Genomic DNA, 7,749 nt, shown 5'->3' with positions numbered 1-7,749 from the left:
GGATTGAGCCCCGCATTGGGCTCTCTGCTCAACGGGGAGCCTGCTCCCTCCCCCCACCCACTGCCTGCCGCTCTGCCTACTTGTGATCTCTCTCTCTGTCAAATAAATAAGCAAAATCTTAAAAAAAAAGTATAGGAAAAGCTAACAAAAAATTAAAGGTAAAATGCAAGAACTTTGTATCCCATAAAATCAAGAGTTTCCTATGGTTAGAAGTCAGACTAAGTGAACATAATAATGAGGAATAATTGGTAATGCTTTTTCCATGGACCAAAATTTTGCTAAGTTTTGTACATCATCACTAGCTTCAGTTTTTTCCCCCTTTTATGATTTTCACTACTGGAATTACCAGTCTTTAGCCGTGAGCTCCTCTTCCACATCACCCAGTGCCCACTGGGTAATCTGTCAGCTCTGAAGTGTCCCACTCTGTCTTGAAATCTTTATTGTTGTCTGCAGGCATAGCCAGGTCAGTTTCAGACATCTGCTCCCACACCGTTTATGATTGGTCAGTGGCATCATCTTTGCCCAGGATCAGAGCAAATGCTCTGAAGCCCAAAGATACTTAGGAAGTACCAGGATTCAGAACTCATGCAGGATGCCTTTCCCGTGAGTAGTTTGGATACTTGCTGAAGCATAGACTTAAAAGGTAGGAACAGTGGCAATAAGATGTTGTTTGTGACAAAGCCTGAAAATGTCATATTGATCCATTCACCAATAAGAAACATAGTGAGTAGATGTGGTACATAAACACAATAGAGTATTACTCAGCCATTAAAAATGTGTTCTTGCCATTTGTGAGAACATGGATGGACCTCTATGGAATTATGCTAAGTGCAATAAGTCAGACAGGAAGAGATAAATACCATTATGGTTTCACTTATATGTGGAATCTAGAAAACAAAAGAAGGGATCAAAGGACAACAACAAAATGGGCCCTTAAGTACTGAGAACAAACTGGTGGTTGACAGAGGGGAAGTGGGTGAAAGAACAAAGTAAATAAAGGGGATTAAAAGTTTTATAAATTTTTAGTTATACAATAAGTGATGGAGAAAAAAAATGTACAGCATAAGGAATATAATCAATAACATTGTAATAATGTATGGTGGCAGATGGTGGCTACACTTATCAGGGTGAGCACTGGGTAATGTATAAAATTCTCTAATTCGTATGTTGCACAAATGAAACTAATGGAACATTCTATGTCAACTCTATTTTACAAAATAAATAAAAATAAATGAATGAATGAATAAATAAAAGAATCATAGGAAGGGCATTTGTTTTTTTCTCTTTATTATGTTCAGTTAGCCAGCATATAGTACATCATTAGTTTTAGATGTAGTGCTCAATGATTCATCAGTTGCGTACAACACCCAGTGCTCATCACCACACGTGCCCTCCTTAATACCCATCACCTGGCTACCCCATCCCCCCACCCCCCTCCCTTCTGTGACTCTCAGTTTGTTTCCCAGGGTCCAGAGTCTCTCATGGTTTGTCTCCCTCTCTGATTTGGAAGGGCACTTGTTACCATGCCTTTCATCCTATCTGTGAGCATAGTGGAATGAGTCAGAGGGAAACAGGCACTACCTTCCTTTTAACTGTTAAAAAAAATCCATCCTCTGACTTCTTGATGTAATATTTTCTGTCTAGTTGCTTGGGAAAAACCACTGTACCTGATATTTGGTTGTGCTGTCCCATCAAGAGTATGCTGAAGCCCTAAACCTAGGTACCTATGAATAGGACCTTACCTGGAAATTGCATATCTGCTGGTGTTTCAGGTTATGATGAGGTTATTTGGGTGGGCCCTAATCCTATATGACATATGGCATTATAGGAAGTGTAAAATGCCACTGAAGACAGGAACAGTTGGGGAGAACATATGATGGAGACAAAAACTGGAGTGACATTGCTTTAAGCAAGGGACATCAAGGATTGATGGTTGCCACCAGAGGCTTGGAAGAGGCAAGGGGAATTCTCCACTGTGTCCCAATGTGCCAGGCACTGGTGACACCTTGATTTCAGTCTTTTAACATCCACAACTGTGAGAAACCCCGTACCTGTTGTTTTCAGCCACTAATTTGTATAGTTTACTATAGCAGTCAATGGAAACAATGACAGAACCTTAGTTTTGTTTCTTTTCTTGTCAGATTGGTTGCTTTGCTAAGATTAACAATAAGGCTGTAATTTATGAAATGGGAAACAGCAGCATATACTGGTTAGATGTATTCACTCAGAAGCCACAGAGCCTGTGTTCACATCTAACTCTTGAAACTTAACTAGCCCTGCCTTCATTGTGCCTCAGTTCCCTGATGTTGAAATTCAGACAACAATAGCTTCACCTCATAGGTTGTGGTGAGGATTAATGAGTAAATATAGGTTTCACACTTAACAGTATTGGACAAAGGGAAGGTAACAAATATTAATCACGTTATCATTACTATCATGTCAGAATGGACTTTTAAAGATTTGAGAGCCATTTTTATTATCATGTGCATTCATATTGTATGATGTTAAGTGACCTTCATAATATAATATTTATCATCAAAAAGCAGTTTAAAAAAACGATATATTGGAGGTTCCTGGGTGGCTCAGTCAGTTAAGCATCAGACTCTTGGTTTTCGGCTCAGGTCACGATCTCGGGGTCATGAGATTGACTTGTGAGGTTCGAGAGAATCTGCTTAAGATTTTCTTTCTCCCTCTCCCTCTGTCCCTCCCACCCCACTCATACTCACTCTCTTTTGCTCAAAAAAAAAAAAAAAAGCTGTAAGTGGGATATTATTTAACTTCTGTCCTTAAATATGCTACATTTGCACAGTAAAATTTCTTTTTTAATATTTTATTTATTTATTTGATGAGAGAGAGAGAGAGTACAAGCAGGGGAGTGGCAGGGAGAGGGAAAAGCAGGCTCCCACTGAGCAGAGAGCCTGACGTGGGGCTCGATCTCAGGATGCTGGGATCATGACCTGAGCCAAGGGCAGACACTTAACCCATTGAGCCCCCCAGGTGCCCCTGTTCAGTAAAATTTTGAAAAAAGAAATACACACACACACACACACACACACAAACGGTAAATAGTACTTATCCACGAGTAATAGACATTTTTAAAAATTCTAATGATTTTTTTCCTTCCTTGTATTTTCCTTTTTTTTTTTTTCCCAACAAAAGGACTTGGGTTTAGAAGTGAAATAGATAACAAGATAGAAATAAATATCCTCAGCCATTCCAAAAGGAGCCTGAGTTAGGGTCAGATGTAGAATATCTCCAAAGCAAGGAAATTAGCTAATAGGGTGGCCACAGCTTTAACTTGTGAATCTACCACATGACAATCCCAATGGGCATCTTCAGGGGCACCACAGATGCCTAAGGAAAGGCAAGCCTATCTTTCAAATGAACCTTGCATTCCAGGCTCAGGGTTTTAACCTCCCAGTTAGCCAAGCAGGGAACCTACAGTAGAGGGAAAGGGGGAGGGAGCATGAAATGGCCCAGTGCTCTCAGCCCACAGCTTTCAGTGGCAAGATGCTTCCACAGAGGGATTCAGGGGGAAATTTAGTCACAGGCTCCTTCAGCCCAGGGCCTAGGCAAACAAAAACACGTGGATTAAAATATCTTTGAAGTATCTTCCTTATACCACTAAATTAGTAAAAGGAAAGAAAAATATACAGATGGCCAACACTTATAATACAAATCAGCTCAAGTTGAAAATGTGGTGTATCCCTCAACCAATCTAGGGATTTCAGTGTTATTCTGGACACAGAAAAAACAAAATCCCTGTAATCACTGTTGTCTCTCACCAGCATGGCCCAGATTATGATCTGGATATACCGGCCAGATGAGTAATAGCGTGAATGACAGCCAGAAAATTAGGCCTGGACAAAGGAAAGTGTTTTAGGCTCAGGAGACACTAAGACATTGCATTGTGCTAGCTGAAGCCTGGGAACTCTAAGGCTGAAAACAGATGATGAAAAAAGTGACTAAAAATACTATCTGTTTACTCTGTTAGTGTTCTCTACAGCACGCAAAGTGGAAAACTGGGTGCATCCCTTTTAAAATCTCCTAGAGAGAACACACGTGGCAAGGAAGCATAAATGGCAGGTCACCCTGTTGGCATGTGATTCTGGAATTGTTCTTGTTTCTTCCGTCCTCCTTTTCTATTAGGTAGCCAGGCATCAGTGAAAAAAAGAAGTAACAAAACAATAGAATATTTCACTGAAGTAGAAATTATTTGTTAAAAAGGTATGAAAATTACAGTCAAACCAGATACCAATGAGTAAACCAATCTTCAACACCACCACTCATTTTTTTTTCCAAGTATCATGTTTGTGCATTTCCTCCCTATGTTAGTCTGCTAGGGCTTTCATAACAAAATACCGGAGACTGGGTGACTTAAACAACAGAAATTGTTTTTCTCACCGTTCTGGAAGGTAGATGTCCAAGGTCCAAGTGTCAGCATGTTTGGTTTCTTGGTGGCTTCTCTCCTGGGCTTTTAGATTGCTACCTTGTCACTGTATCCTCGCATGGTCATCCCTAGATCCATCTTTTCTGTGACCAGTTCTCCTTTTATAAAGACGCCAGATACATTGGTTTAGGCCCACCTGTAGGATTTTTTAATCTTACTTTCTCTTTAAAGGAAATGTGTCCAAACCATCACATTCTGAGATACTAGGGTTTAGGATTTCAACATATTAATTTGGGAGGGACATAATTCTGTCCGTAATAGTGCCATTATATTCTCCATGTGTGCACATGTAATACATATACATTACATTACGTGTGGGTTTTGCATATCTGGAGACTCAACATTTCCTAAATATCATGAAACGAGTAGCTAAATGTACTCAGTTTTCTCCCCACTCTAACCATTGGACTATGCACTCTTTTTCTGTTAAGGACTGGGACCAACACAAGGGAAGTGACTAGCCATGGACCTGTAGGAAGGGACTGATCTTGTATTTCGGACTCGAGTCTCCTGTTTTCAATCTGTTGTGCAACAGGCTCCCCTTTATACTTTGTTATTCTGTACTGTCTCCTTTTAGGGGACCACTGAAAGGATGATATTTTTAAAAAGATTTTATTTGTTCATTTGAGAGAGAGAGAGAGAGTGAGAGAGAGAGAGAGTAAGAGAGGGGTGAGTGTGGTGAGAGGCAGAGACAGAGGGAGAAGCAGACTCCCCGCTGAGCAGGGAGCCTGGCGAGATGCAGGGCTGGATGCCAGGATCCTGAGATCACAACCTGAGCCCAAGGCAGATGCTTAACCAACGGAGCCACCCAGGTGCCCCGAGAGGATGATATTTTAATGTAAAAAGAAAAGGTGAAAAAATAGGGTACCTGGGTGGCTCAGTCGGTTGAACATCTGGCTCTTGATTTTGGCTCAGGGTCATGATTTCAGGGTCTTGGGGTCCAGCCCTTCACCGGGTCCATGATCAGTGGGGAGTCTGCTTCTCTCCCTTTTCCTTTGCTTGTCCCCCTGCTCATGCTCTGTCTCTTTCTAAAATAAATAAACAAATCTTAAAAAAATTGTAGAAGGTGAAAAGAAAGACAAAAATCACATCAAATGGAAAGAAACATCTGATAAAGGGTTAAGATCCAAAATATATAAGCAACTCATGCAACTCAATAGCAAAAATAAACCAAACAACCCAGTGTTCAAAAGGGCAGTAGATCTGAATAGAAATTTTTATGAAGAAAAGATACAGATGGCTGGCCAAATATGCATGAGAAGATGCTCAACATCAGGGGCACCTGGGTGGCCCAGTGGGTTAAAGCCTCTGCCTTCAGCTCAGGTCATGATCTCAGGGTTCTGAGATAGAACCCCACATGGGGCTCTCTTCTCAGCAGGGAGCCTGCTTCCCTTCCTCTCTCTCTGCCTGCCTCTCTGCCTACTTGTGATCTCTATCTGTCAAATAGATAAATAAAATATATAAAAAAATGGTAGGACCTCAAATAAAAAAAGTAGGACCTCCTTTAAAAAAAATAGATGCTCAACATCATAGATGTTGGGAAAATGCAAAGCAAACCCACAATGTGATATCATGTCATCCATGTTAGAATGGGGATTATGAAAAAGACAAGATATAAGAAGTGTTGGTGAAGATGTGGTGAAAAAAAAAATAAAACAACCCTCATCCACTTCTGGTGGTAAATGGGTGCAGCTACAATGGAAAACGATATGAAAGTTCCTCAAAAAATTAAAAATAGAACTACCCTATTTTCTAGCAATCCTGGTTCTAGATTTCTCTGATGAAAACAAAAAACACTCATTTGAGAATATATATGAACCTCAAGTTAATGGCAGATTTATTTATAATAGCCAAGACATGGAAACAACCCAAGTGTCCATTGATGGGTGAATGGATAAAGAAAATAGGAAATATAATACACACACCCCACACACACGCATGCATGCACAATAGACTATTAGTGTGCCATGAAAAGAATGAAATGTTGCCACCTATAGCAACGTGGATGGACTTTAAGGGCGTAATGCTGAATGAAATAAACCCCACAGAGAAAAAAAAATACCCTATGTCCTCACACATGGAATCTAAAAAAACAAACAAAAACAAAAAACAAAAAAAAACAAAAAAAAATGAGCAAACAAACAGAAAAACCAAGTGCAGAGATAGGGGAATAGATTGGTGGCTGCCTGAGGTGGTGACTGAGGGCTGGGCAAAAGGGTGAAATGAATCAAAACATACAAACTCTAGTTATAAAATAAGTAAGTCATGGGGGATATAATGTACAGCACAGTGACTATAGTTATTAATACTGTACTGAAAATGTGAAAGTTGCTCAGAAGTAAATCTTAAGGGTCCACATCACACCCAAAATTTCTGTAACTATACGTAAGGTGATGGATGTTACCTGGACTTATTGTGATGATCATTTCATGATATACATATCAATACCAAATTATTATGTTATACACACACAAATAAAAAGTAGTGGTGATTTGCTTCCTCTTCCTCAATGACATGAGGTAACTCATCCACAAAGAATTGGCACCACATCAAAAAAAAAAAAAAAACACAAAAAACCCGAAATCTTGTCATTTGCAACGACGTGGATGGAACTAGAGGGTATTATGTTAGGCGGAATAAGTCAATCAGAGAAAGACAATTATCATATGATCTCCCTGATATGAGAAGTTTGAGAGGCAGGGCGGGGGTTCGTGGGGGGAAAGGAGGGAAAAATGAAACAAGATGGGGCCAGGAAGGGGGACAAACCATAAGAGACTCTTAATCTCAGGAAACAAACTGCGGGCTGCTGGGTGGGGTGTTTGTTGGGGGAGGGATAGGGTGGCTGGGTGATGGACACTGGGGAGGGTATATGTAACGGTGAGTGCTGTGAACTGTGTAAGACTGATGATTCACAGACCTGTACCCCTCAAACAAATAATACATCATATGATAATTTAAAAAAAGAAATGGCACTAAAGCTAATCCAGCAAATAAATATGTATACACTTCCATTTCTTCTGTGTCAAAGCACAATCATCTCTATGAGATGTTCATAGTCAAGTCATCTCGTTTGTTGGGGTGGGGGGAGAACACAGGAAGGACATATACATATGCATATATTTGTTGAAATATTACAACACTAGAAGTCAGATACTTTTTATTGCTTTGCTCATTTCTCTTCACAACACTCTGTGAGGTAAGTATCAACCTGCCTATTTTACAGATGACACACTATGAGGTCACACATATCTCTATAGATGCATCATTTTCATTTTCTACAGGTTATATTTTCTCAACAA

At 40.0% G+C, this 7,749-nt stretch overlaps 1 pseudogene; it reads right to left on the bottom strand.

The window, feature by feature from the left end:
• Positions 1–346: 346 nt before the first annotated feature.
• On the bottom strand, positions 347–1,692 carry LOC111139977 (annotated as a pseudogene).
• Between the last annotated feature and the right edge of the window lie 6,057 nt (positions 1,693–7,749).

The sequence above is a fragment of the Enhydra lutris genome, unplaced genomic scaffold (assembly GCF_002288905.1).
Source record: "Enhydra lutris kenyoni isolate GAN:26980312 unplaced genomic scaffold, ASM228890v2 scaffoldscaffold131, whole genome shotgun sequence".
In the NCBI taxonomy this organism is placed as follows: domain Eukaryota; kingdom Metazoa; phylum Chordata; class Mammalia; order Carnivora; family Mustelidae; genus Enhydra; species Enhydra lutris.
Note: the sequence above shows the minus strand (reverse complement) of the source record. Positions and strands in the feature narration are given on the sequence as shown.